Consider the following 14,457-nt stretch of genomic DNA (forward strand, 5'->3'; position numbering starts at 1 on the left):
TAACGTAAGATTTCATTTATTTTATGAAGTCATTTCATACTCACGTAATGCATAAAAATTAAGTCAACGCTAAATACATATGTTTAATTCATTTTATTGCAATTAGTTTTGACCATGGATACAATACGTCATTTTTGATTCCTTAGGTATTAACTAAATATATTAATGATACCATTGGTCGTTGTCATCTGTAAGTAAAATTAAAAGAATAAACAATTTGTTACTAAATAACTGGTTTTCTACACAATAACTTACCTTCATATTTTGCCGCTCAGTCAACCCCTGTGTACTTCCATGATGTTGGGATACAGCATACAAAGTTCACATAAAGCAACTGTACATACAAAAACTACATGAAAGAGTTTTAGTTTAATATTTGTATTTTTTTCACATTAAACACTTCATACCTACTTTCAACGAAGTTTATGATCCTATTGGGCGTTGTCACCATTAAGTAAAATTGAAAATCATAAAAACTGTTAGTAATTTATTTGTCTTTATTTGTCGCTGGACACCAAACTCTTGGCATTTTCTCCGTCATTCCGTTCTTCTTTAGATTTTCTATTGCTTGCATCTATTACAAAGAGAAAAACCAAATAAATGTAAATTCACTTATATAAACAAATGAATACATAAAACTTAACAGAAATAGTTTGTCCAATATTTACATACTTACTTTTCTAAGTTAAAAACACGAATCGTAAAATGTTTATTCATCCGCACATGGCGGCGTTATAATGTCAACTAAAACAATGTTGTTGACAATTTGCTGATCAACTTTTTGGCAGACAGGGTTGTTTTGTCTAATCTTGTTTTCTGCTTGTTAAACGCACACACGCACATTCACACCGCACAGCTGGAATTTACTTCATAACAACAATGACATACATAACAAGGAACGACAGAGAATAACATACCGAGAGAATAAGCCTTGATACCCAAGTAGAAAAATTGAGACAAACATTTTAATGAGAATGAATATGTATGTATATCAAAGCCAATCGCTAGTAAAGCAAGTAATGAATTTTTGTACAGTTACGCTTTTAGAGACGCTTCTGCTAATATTCGTACATACATATGTATGTTTGATGTATGTGATTCTATACACACATATGTATGTTCTTGGCAGATTTATTAATGTGTACTGTTTATGATTGTGGAAAATTTAAAACATTTGTTTAATAAAGATAAATAATTAGAAGAAAAATTATAATATAAGGGTCATAATATAGATAAGATTTCAGACCCTTTTTTCATTCCGCAAAATAGTATTGGAAACTTCAGAAATGTTTCAATTATTTAATGAAATTCTTGCATTTATTTAATGAAAATTTTTCATTTATTCAATGAAACTGTTTCATTTATTTAATGAAACTATTTCATTTATTTAATGAAACTATATCATTAATTTTTGGAGCCAACTAAAAACATCAAATATATCCAATTTTCCACCATTTTCATAAAAGATGTTTGAATACTAGTTTTTTTAAGCACATACTATTTAGCACAGTTTCAATACTCACATATTTTTTAAGATTTAAAGAAATTAGAAGTTTCATTGCATCAATGAAATACGTTTCATTTATTCAATGAAACCAAAAATCATTAAATTTTTGTTAACGTAAGGTTTCATAGCATTAACTACACATTTCATTGTATTAATGTAACATTTCATAGCATCAATGAAAAATAATCAATGAAACCCGTTCATTGATACAACGAAGCATTTTTCTTTCAGTGTAAGATCAGTGAAAAGATGTTCGATGCCAAGGATGCTATTGAATCAAGAGTGCAAGTGATCTGGCATGTCATCTTTTTAGGATTTTCACTCATGAATTTTATATGAGCGTGACCACCATAAGATGACATTCATTTTCGGATCTTAAGATGACATTCATTGTCGGATCCTAAGCATGTCATTTTTACCAATGCTTTAACATGTCATTTTCACCAACCCTTTGGCATGACATTTTCATGTCTTGTTTGGAAAATGAAAATTCTGTATTGAAATATGATTTTCATGACAAACCCAACTCTTTATTAATTCAAACTAATTCATGAAATAACTAGAACTAATTTATCAGCATAAAGTTTACACACAAAATTTCAATTTAATCACCGCCGCTGCGCCGCAACAGAGTTTACTTTGTCCACGCTCAGCCACTGATTTTGTTTCATCTTACAAAAGCTTTTCTATTATCTTCTCATCACCAGTTCCATTTTCGACATGGACTCCAACAGCAATTCTTTAAGAATTTCTAGTTCGTGAACCTACATTTAATTTGTAATTTTGTAATTTAATAACAAACATTTTGGAAATGTATACTCTTTTGTTTTGATGTCGCTACTTCTAGGGATGTACAAATTTACTTTTTTTTGTTTATAGTGATCTGTACAAATGATTCAAATGCTTATGAAAAGATCGGATCTTTCACGACATCCTTTGCATGGGTTTAAATGCTAATGAAAAGATCGGATCTTTCATGACTTGCTTTGAACCAATGCAAAATATGCCATGAAATCACGTCATCGCATAGAACCCCTTCCTTAAAATTTTGCTGGGTTGTTTATAAGCTTTTTATACAATATTTCGGTTGACATCGTCAACCATCTTCAGGGATAAAATTAAATGAGAAAAGCCACTGGCTTTTTCTACCGTTTGAGCTGAATTTTATATAACTTTTGCGAGCAATAAAGAACATTATTATATCGAACAGATTTGAGAATGGGTATTTTTTCTCAATCCACTTACCAAAAATTTTTCATGTAGCTTCAAAAATATTTTTAAATTTTATTATACCCTATATTTTTAAATGGAATATTGAACAAGTAAGAACGACCTTAAGTTCGGTCCGCTCGAAGCCACAACCTTTAAAATACCGAAAATCGGATGGACCAGTTCTATAGGGGCAATATGAAGACGTAAACCTATACCTACAAATTTCAGTTCTACACCCCCAACGATGACTAAATACCAAATTTCAGCCATTTCGGTGGAATATTGGAGCCACAACTTTCAAAATACCAAAAATTGGGATGTACCGTTCTATGGAGGCTATACATATGAAGACGTAGACAATACCGATAAACTTAGAGGGGACAGCTGAATACCCCCAATGGAGACTAAATACCAAATTCGGTGGAATATTGAAGTCACATCCTTGAAAATACCGAAAATCGGGAGGCACGCTTCTATGTGGCAATATGAAGGTGTGGACCTACACTTACAAATTGCAGATGGAAAGTGATGCACCCCCAATTAGGACTAAATTAGGACTAAACTAAATTTCTGCCATTTCTGTGGAATATTGAGGCCACAACCTTTAAAATACCGAAAATCTGGAGGTACCGTTCTATGGAGGCTGTATGAAGGCGTGGACCTATACTGACAAATTTCATATGAAAAGTTTTATACCCCAAATGAAGACTTAATACCAAATTTCAGCCATTTCGGGGGAATATTGAAGCCACAACTTTCAAAGTACCGATAATCTGGAGGTACCGTTCTATGGAGGCTATATGAAGGCGTGGACCTATACCAACAAATTTCATACGGAAAGTTTTATATCCCAAATGAAGACAAAATACCAAATTTTAGCCACAACCTTCAAAATACCGAAAATCGGGAGGTACCGTTATATGGGGGCTATATCAAAGGGTGGACCGATATAGCCCATTTACAATACCAAATATCCTAAGAGTAATAGAAACTGGGTGCCACCGTGGTGCAATGGTATGCACACCCGCCTTGTACGCAGAAGGTCTTGGGTTCGATTCCCCGATCAGGCAACATCAAAAACTTCAAAGGTGGCAAAATACCCCTCAGTAATGCTGGCGACATTTCCTGAGTATTTTAGTCATGTAAAACTTCTCTACAAGTTGTGTCTTAGGACACGCCCTTCGGACTAGGCGATAAACTGTAGATCCCATATCATTGAGCTAATATGAATCGGGGCGCACTCATTGATATGAGAGAAGTCTCCCTTGTCCCGCCTGGGATGTTTGTGGAACAATTATTATAGAAACTTTTATACCAAATTACAAAGCTCTATCTTAAAAATTGCGAGTTGTATATTGATTTCAACAGACGGACGGAAAGATGGACATGATTATATCGACTTAGAATTTTATCCTGGTCAAGAACATATGTACTTTATATGGTCTCCGATGAATATTTCGATGTGTTACGAACGAAATAACAAATTTAATTATACCCTCCATATTATTGTTACTTTTCCTCATATACACTTTCATACGCGCAAAATGTGATACATCGAAATAATGGTTTTAGGCACCAAGTCACGGGCGTAGCCAGAAATGCTTGTTTTTTCGTAATATTTATATAATCTCCTAGGCAGTAACCGATTTGGTCCATACTTTGCACATCGCAAAATGTTAATGAGACAAAGATGAGGTTGCAATATGGACTCTATCGGTCCAATCCTTCGGGTACATCCCATACAAAATTTCGGAAAAGTGGTTTCAATATGGACTCTATCGGTCCACTCCTTCGGGTACCTCCAATACAAAACTTTGGAAAAGTGCAGTTTAAACGCTGCTCTAGATTCCCTTTGATGTTTGATGTAACAACTTGTATTCGCTGCCCTTATTACGAAGATAAAAGATTTTAGGGGCAAGTCCACACTTCCTGAGAAGATGACCGGAATACTGTAATAACCCCTGCATAATAGCGGGAGCGTGTCAAAATTTTCATAATTTCCGTCCAAAATTGTATCTTTGTAATATTTTGTCCAAACTTAGCTTAAGTTCAAAAATGAACCATATCGGTACCGAAGAGAATGCTGTAAAAACCCCTGTATAGTGGCTGACTTATTACAGCAGCGTCAGGACAATGTAAACTTAGCTGACGATTTTGTTATGGCCCAGTCCATTAGATTACTGTCGTTATCATCGGTCAACACACCACTTTTCCAATCCATCTTATCTAACACAATCGAAGTAAAATATGTATCGCAAAACTATAATATTCGATACGTGGAACCATACATGTACTATACACATGTATTATTTCTGAAAAGTTAATTTCGTATAGCTGCAGATAGGATTTATTTCGAATTTAAGTTGATCTTAGTCCGATCAAGATGATCTTTGGTATAACACAACAAATGATTCACACAACAGATTCTGTGAGACTCACATTTTCACGGTTTTATTATTTTTGTGGGACAATGTAACTTTTTTTTTAATAATTTTTAAAAATTTTAACTTCACCTTCTTTAAACTTCAGTTTTTTTTTTGCCATTTTAGCCAATGTAGCTAAAAATTAACAATATACATAAGAGTATATAGGTCCCACCCACACCTTTTATTTACTGTTTTACGCTCTCATGTTCTAATTGCTGTCCGTCCTTCTGCTATCATGTTGAATTATTTCGAGGTTTATATGAATGTACGTATTTAGTCAGTGCTTTTGTGTAACTATACACACACAAACCCCTTACCACCGTCATTGTTATTCATAAATGTAGTAGAGTTGTGTCAAAGGAACTATATGGAACTATCTAGTTCACTTCGCACTTCCAATGGACCATATGAACAAACTGCGTAAACTTAATATCACACGTTATATTTTATGATGTTACTCATACGTTTTGGAACTAGTACAAGGAACTAAGAACTAGATTACCCAACTCTAAAATTTAGCTTTTGTGCAATTAAATGGAAAAACTAATTTATTTAACCATTTCCAGTCGGTTCCGTCTTTTATTATATTTATAATCATTTCGTTATTTCGTTTCGTTGCCTCTGTGTGCATTTCTGTTTGTGACTCCTGCCACAATCTGCCCTGCCTGCCCTATTCCCCAGGTATTCGCATAAACAAACATATTTTTATGATTTAAAATTCAATTTTGTTATAACAAAGTGGTCTTCTCAATTCAAAGCCATTCACCGCATTTAGATACAGATTTGGGAAGTGTTTCCTGCTTTTAATGGCGTGTGGAGTTTTTTGTTTGTGAAAATATTTGCCATAGCTAAATTTGGTTTGTAGATTGTAATTTATGGGATAATTTTTAAATATTTGTATTCTGAAATTGTTGATTTTTGCAATGCAGGCTTATAACATAATATTATATGAAAATGGATATTTAAGAAGCGAAGAAACCGGATTTTTTGTTCGACTACAAGAAATGGTGTTTTGATACCGTATTAAGGTTTTGATAATTAGGCAAATTTTCTTTATTTATTTACTAAAATATCCGGGTCCGCGTTTCTGGCCCGTCGGTTTGAAGTTTAATGAAAAATTTTATGGAAAAACCTAGTTATTCATTGAGGATTTTAAATTTATCAACAGTTTTTGTATGTAACCTTTATTTTCTCTTATGGACTTTGTCGGATTTACCATTGAAGCTGTTTAGGATATATTATCGTCCATATCCCTTATATTTATCCAAAGCGATCTTAAAGTTAAAAAATGGTGAAGTCGAATTCTCCCACTTATTCAGACTTATATGTTTTTACTTTTTTATGGCTGATGGAACGTTGAACCTCACCATTTAAAGAAATTTGTAAATATATCGTTTTTCTTAATAGGGAAGATGACGTGCCACCTCCGAAATTCATGCCTACAAGTAACACGGCACATTCCACAAAATTTCATGAGAATCGGTACGATAGTTTTCGAGATATAACGTACTTAAAATAATTTGCAAGTCGATGCACTCATAACTTTAGCAAATATAGCGATTAAACAACAATAGGCCCCCGAAATATGTCACCAAATATTTAAATATAGCATTTTGAACCAAGGCCGAATTGCCAAATAAATCAACCAATTATCAAGAAACATTTCTTAAAATAAATAGGCAAACTTTCAATTCAAGTTAAAACTCCACTTACGCACTTTCTCTATTTCTCAAATAAATTAATCCTGTGTCATTCCAAACCATGCAATTACCTTGTAACCCAGGACTTTACACATTATGGACGATTTATAATCAATGCTGTTGTTGTTGCTGTCATTATGTTGTGATGACTTGCATATTTTTTTAATGTTCAATTCACGCTAGATTGCGTGCGTAAAACTTTTATGCTACTTCATGTATCATTGGTTACTTATGAAATATGTATGTGTCTACAGCATAAACATGCATTTTTTTATACCTACTCTTGCTAAAAGCCAAGGAATCCCCAAGATACAGATAACAAAGTTAACTAATTGAATTTTGTTTAGCTTGGCCAAAAGAAATTTGCTTACATGTTGTTGATCCTATAGGTATTTTTGGGGTGTTTGTTTTGTCAATAATGCTGACTGATGCAATAACAGCAGGAGTAGGAGGATATGACAAGAACAAGATGTTCACACCATAACAAAGAAAGCTATTTCACACACATTTTTCATAGTCAGCAGAATGCAACAAAGAAAAAAGGATGTCATCTCTCTCTTAGGCCGAAAAAAGACAAATATGATATGATATGGGGAACAAACAGAGCTACGAACAAGCATTACTTTTAACTTTCTCAACAACGAAATACTTGAAGTTGATATTCTTTCTAACATGAATGGACAATTTACAAGATGAAATAGATGCATGTATTCTAGGACACACAAATTTGTAATATTAGACAAATATTTGATGTGTATTACATGTGCGTATGTATATTTGTATAAATAAATCAACATGAGTGTGAGTGCGTATGTGCGTGTCTTCGCATACATCCTTACTTCTTATACTCTCTATCAATGCCTCAAAATCCCTTAAATGCTTAAAATTAAATGTTTGTCTTAAACAATTCGTTGAGATTTGCAAAAGAAATTGATTTATTAATTGCTTTAAGTGACAGCACATCCCTTGAGAATGAAAATCATAGGAAAACAGTAATTTTACAACGTATGTACGTTTTATACATACATATATTTGGTTGTGTCAGTAATTCGGCAAGTTTAAATTGAGAAAACTCTCTCTACAAGTAAAGTAAATTAAATCACTCTAATATTTTGAGAATTTTTCAATACAGTATAATGACTCTAAATTATTTTCGACTTTGTTAAAATTTTTAAATTACAGGAATAGTTTTAGTATAGCTCCACATAACGATACCTCCAATTTTCGGTACTTTGAGAATTTTATACAAAACATCTACACCAAAAATTGTCAACATAGGTCCAGGTTTTGGAATAACCCTCATATAACGGTACCTCTCGATTTTAGGTATTTTGAAGATGTTAACTACATTTTTGACCGAATTACCTATAATTTGGAAGTTAAGGATTCCAGTGGTCACAAAATATCCCCAACAAAATTTGGCAACATGGGTCCACGTTTGGGTATAGCCACAACATACCACGAAAATTTTCCACTAAAATTGACAACTTAGATCCGTGTTTTGGTATAACCTCATTTTACGGTACCTTCCAATTTACTGTGTTTTCAATTTTTTTACAGAAACAGCGATAGTTTTACATTTGAACTTCCCAGTGGTCTCAAAATTTCTTCACTAAATATTGTCAGCATAGCTCCAAGTTTTTGAAAACAGTGCCTATATAACGGAACTTCCGGATTTGCGGTATTTTGAAATTTTAGCAACATTTTTACCGAAAAAGCGGTAATTTGACATTTAAGTTCTTAGCATCCACACACCCTCCCCACCAACAATTATCAACGTATGTTCACGTTTTGGTATAACCCTATATATAAAGTTAAATCCCGATTTTCGGTAGTTTGAAATTTTAGCAACATTTTTTACCGAAAGCGGTAATTTGACATATGAGTTGCCAGCAGTCACGAAACTTCCCCACCAAAATTATCAACGATGGACCTACGTTGATAATTTTTAGGATAACCCCATATAAATGTACCTTTTAATTTTCGGTATTTTCAGCACTTTAACTAAATTTTTTGACCGAACTTTATGTAATTTGACATTTTAGATTCCCAGTGGTTACAAAACTTCTACACAAAAATTGTAAATATAGGTCCATGTTTTAGTTTAGCCCCCATACTACGATAACTTTAAATTTTCGGTACTTTTATTTCAGCCATATTTTTTGACGGAATTAGCTGTAACTTGACCTTGAAGCTGATCGCAAAACTTCTACACCAAAAATTGTCAACAAAGGGCGATATTTTAGTATAGCCCCCAAAAACTGTACCTCGCAATTTTAGGCGTTTTGTGCAGTTTGGCTACATTTGTTGACTGAACTATCTGTAATTTGACATTTAAAGTCCCCAGTGGTCACAAAACTTTCCACAAATATTGTTCACATAGATGCACACTTTGGTATTGGCCCCATATAAAGGTGCGACACCATTGAAGAAATTTTTAAGTACATTTTCCGACCTAATTTAAGCATTTGGGGTATCTGTTTTCATTTATGTTATTTTATGGTGAAGAGTATACAAAGTTTGACTTCATAGATGTGGATTGCAACCGCAGTGAATTCGATTTATATGACTACAATACTCGTAAACCTTTGGTCCATTGGATAGGTATTTGGACGATTTTGAAGGAGTTGTGATGATATAATTCCGACATAGAATCAGTCCACGAATCCAGGTTACGTCGCACAGTGTTGCCGCAGTGGACAAAAATCGAAAAATGTGATGTCCACTCTTATATAAGTTTACGTTTCTTTCGTAGAGTAAACACATCAGATACGACAAATCTGAAAGAATTTTATCGATATATGCATCCATAATGAAGTTACAGCTCTTTAAATATGAAGCATATTTCTCAGGTAATCTAAAGCGATAATCATACGACAATTAGACGACCAATAAAATAATTATTTCCGAACATTTTGCTGACAAAATTAAAAGTTTTGGATGGGGATTTGATAGGTGGGCTATAAAAATATAAAATGTTAGTACAATAATGTAACATCAACTAGGCATGGACAAAGTACCGTTACTAAGAATTAAAAATTTAAATTTAATAAAAACAAGAAAAATTGTATCAGTCGGCTTTGCGAGACCCTCAGCTTATGCGAATTAAAACTTTAATCTATGAACAGACCAAATGTATTTTGTGGCCCTTTTTGAACATTTGAACTTGCCGACAAAAATGTGGATTAGGATTAAAGTTCAAAAGTGTTGCGGAGGAGGTACTTGATGGAATGGACCGACATTGTCCATTATGGAAGTGGATCTTATTTTGGGAGTCATATATTTTCGATATATATCGCGCCCACTAGTCATTTCAGTGGGTCATCCTATAACTTTTGGACCACTATGCCAGGAAGCATGGGTTTGTCCATGGAAAACATAATATCGCTGTAAGCAGGTCCACAGCAAAAATTCGGATCCATTAGTCATTACGTAACCCATTACAAAGTAATGTAAACAAGCTTCTTTTCCCATTACAAGTAATCTGAAAAGTAATGGGATACTTCTTAAAAAAATTACAAGGCAAACCTACTTACTTTGCTCCTCACAAAGTAATGAGGACGGTGGCACAGTGAGTGTGTGTCCGACCATAAATCCTAGGGTTGTGTGTTCAACGCTCACTGTCGGCACGCCAGTTTTTTAATTAAAAAATAACATTTCGTGGTGACATGTGCACTTCATATTTAAGTTCTTAAGCAACCCTTAATGTTCCTGTGCGTGGCATAGTATGTAGTGTCTTTGGCTAGAAATCAGAGGGTTCGTGTGTTCAACTCGCACAGCGAGCGAAATAAAATAAAAGTAAGAAGTGTGATGAAATTAAAAAAAAAATCTCTACATTAACTGTTCTTAAAATAGAATTTTTTTCAACTTACTTTTCAACTTCTAGTGGCCACAGAATAACTAGTTATTCTAGTGGTCATAAAATAACTACAAACTGAGTGCGACATGCCCTTGTAAAAATAATGGGAAATAAAGGGGGTTTGCGAGTAGTTACGGCTGCCAAAAATCCCTTACAAAACCCATGATTTTGGGAGAGCTATTTTGCTGGGAAAGAATCTTACAACCATAAACTGCACTAAGACACAAATGTTCAACTTTTGTGGCGGAGGTACCCTAAGGATAGGACCGATATGAGCCATATTAAAAGGTTAACTAAATTTGGACAAAATATTAGGAGATCCGAAGTTTGTACCAAATTGGTTACCCCTTTATGAAATATCTTGCATACCATTTTAGTGAACTTTTTATACCCACCACCACTATGTGGGGAGGGTATTATATGTTGGTTCTGGTCAACAGGTTTGTAACGCATCGAAATAATGGTCGTAGACTTATATTTATATATACCAAAATAAATGTCTCGACGAGCTGAGTCGATATGGCTATGTGTGTCCCGGAGGGGAAGAAGCCTATTGATTTTGGTGATGGTCGGATAATATTCAGAGGTCGGATTGGCGAAAAAATTATTTGGAGAAAAAGTCAACGTCTTATTTCAAAGAGAATATCTCCGCATCAATACGGGGTATATCAAAAGTAAGAGCTGATAATGAAAGTAGAAAATATCACCTTTATATTTAAAATTATGTATAGTAGGTTGTCGTAGGTGGTCAAACAACGAAGATATCGCAATAGTCGCTAATACAACCCATTTTTTGTTTTTGCGATTATAATTATAATAACGAATATCACAGCTTTGGTTGGGGAGCTTCCAAAAGCAAAGCCGTGACTATGAATGTAGTCACCTTTGCAATGATGCAAAGTAGTAGGTAGGTAGGTGGCCAAATAACGGAGATATAGCAATAGTCCATAATACATTCCATTTTTTATTTTTTTTTTTTCGAAATCGCGCTACAGGTCGCAATTTTGATCGGATCGTTACGAAGTTTTGGGGGTTAATGGGTATCCCACAGAGGAAGAAGCCTATTGATTTTGATGATGGTCGGATAATATTCAGGGATTGGAATAGGCAAAAACTTATTTCGAAAAAAGGTCAACGTTTTACTTCAAAGCCAATATCTTCGTTTTAAGAGGTATTTCAGAAGCATAACCTATAGTCGAATTCTGTAACTCTTTTTTTTGATTTACCGACTAAAATCGGTAAAATTAATATTCTTATAATTTCGGTAATTAATTTTTCGGTAAGTTAACAACCAAATAAAGCTGTCGCTAAGTCCTACCGATAGCAACAGTGTTGTCAACTTTTATTTATACTTTTCATTCATTTTTTGTGTTTTAATTTTACCACATTTGTCGGTAACTCAAAAAATGTGTTACAAAATTCCACTACTGGCAAGGAAAGTAGAAAATATCACCTTTACAACGATGTAAAGTAGGTTGTCGTAGGTGGTCAAACAACAGAGATATCGCAATAGTCAGTAATGCATCCCATTTTCCGATTTTTTGTAATCACGCTGCAGGTCGCAATTTTGATCGGATCGCCACCAATTTTTTGGAAGTTGATGCGGGTCCCACAGAGGAAGAAGCCTCTTATGTTTGGTGATGGTGGGATAACATTCAGGAGTCGGAATAAGCAAAAAGTTTAAGTGGAGAAAAGTCAAAGTTTTTTTCTTAAGCGAATATCTCTGCTTCTGGTAGGAGTATTCCAAAAGGAAAGCCCGTCAATGGAAGAAGAAAAGATCTCCTTTATATTGATGTAGGGTATGTTGGCGTAAGTGGGCAAACATTGGAGATATCGCAGAAGTCAGTAATATATCCAATTTTACCATTTTTGTAATCACGCTACAGGTTAAAATTTTGAACGGATAGTCACGAAATTTTGGAGGTTGATGAGGGCCCCACAGTCGAAGAAGCCTATTGATTTTGGTGATAGTCGGATAATATTTAGGGGTCGGAATGGGGAAAAAACTCATGTGGAGACAAATTCAAAGTTTTATTCTTTTTCAATACATCGGCTTCTAGTAACGGTATTTCAACGGCAAAGCCTGTCAATGGAAGAAGAAAATATTACCTTTACATTGGTGTAAATTAGGTTGGTGAAGGTGGTCAAACAAGGGAGATACCACAATATTTGGTAAAGCATCCAATTCTTCCATTTTTTGCAATCACGCTACAGGTCGTAATTTTGATCGGATGGTCACGAAATTTTGTTGCTTATGTGGGTCCCAGAGAGAAAGAGGCATATTATGTTTGGTGGTAGTTGGATTATATTCCCTAAAAGAAATATTTACCAGGGAAAAGCTTATGCACAAGGTTAGTGGCACCGACGTAGCCAAGGGGGGGAAATCATTTTCGTTCCCGTGCAATATTAGCTTATGTTACACATTTTTTTTTTAATTTTTGAGTAAGATTTTAAACAGTTTAAAATTTTTCAAGAAATATGTAGAGTATTTGGAGGAAGTATTACAGAGAATTATATAACTACATTGGTATACTTATTGTCCAACATATTTGAAAATATAAAAATAATGAACAAGTTAGGCTTTTCGAGCAATTTTCTGCGTAGTTGTTGTTATGTTTTAAGGAGTTGTTTAACTGAGTTCAGAACAATACGTTCATTTGTATTTATTGAACGTTTGTAGCATATTATGTCAAATACTTTGGCACATAAACAACATCTAGAAAAACATTCTTGCGATCTTTTGTTTCTAAGATTTTTGATAAGAGCAATTCAAGAATAAAATATAAAAGCGTTGCTTACCTTTGTGGTTTTAAATTTTTGTATATAGTATCTAACACGCTTTTGTAATGAACTATTTTGAATATCATAAGAATTACAAATTCACGCAAAAAACTATGTATATCAACCATTTTTTATGATATAATTTCTGTCCCACCGCAGTGTGAAGCTGGTCTCTTGCTACAAATTAGTAAATGTCTATTGGACAAAAAATGGATTTTTCTGTCGTATTTTCATGTTTTGTTCGACCTTTTCGAATGTTAATAAAATCAAGATAATTGAGCTTGAGGTCAATGTTTATATGTTATTTATTGCGTATTATTTTCAATATTTCGAAATTACATTGAATTTCATTTTCAAGGATTTTTCTGTTGATTACTCTTTGAATTGTATTTTAAGAAGAACTTTCAGTGGATGCACATTTCTAAAATGTTCCTTTTTCCTTCTTCGGCAAAGGACTTTGTAACGACAAACAAATTAAAAAAATGATCGTAAACAGATTCTTCTTCGTCAAAATCTCATCAAGTATCAGTCGGCTTTGCGGACAGAAACTGAAACGTTTATCTCATCTATGGACAGATCGAATAGCGGGTACACAACCAAAATACTTTAACCCAAAACTATGTATTAGGTGATTTTCAGAATTGTGTAGCCATTTTCGGACGTATACAAAATATGGATTTTATCATTGATCAGAAGTGTTGCGGAGGAGGTACCTGAAGAAATGGACGAGACCCACACAGTTAATTTTGGGAGTAGATTTTATTTTGGCTGTCATTCCTTTTAGAAGATATTGCGACCACCAGTCATTGCAGTTCGTATATATAATTAGTATAATTTGCAGCTTTTTTCAGGAAATATGAACTTCCCCACGAAAAACATAATACCGCTCTAAACACAAGGAATACCTTTAGTAAACATTTCTAAGGATCCTCGAACATACCTCAAACTGCATTAAACAACTATTTTGAAGGT

Source organism: Musca autumnalis, unplaced genomic scaffold (assembly GCF_047663935.1).
Source record: "Musca autumnalis isolate F117 unplaced genomic scaffold, ASM4766393v1 scaffold_5, whole genome shotgun sequence".
Classification (NCBI taxonomy): domain Eukaryota; kingdom Metazoa; phylum Arthropoda; class Insecta; order Diptera; family Muscidae; genus Musca; species Musca autumnalis.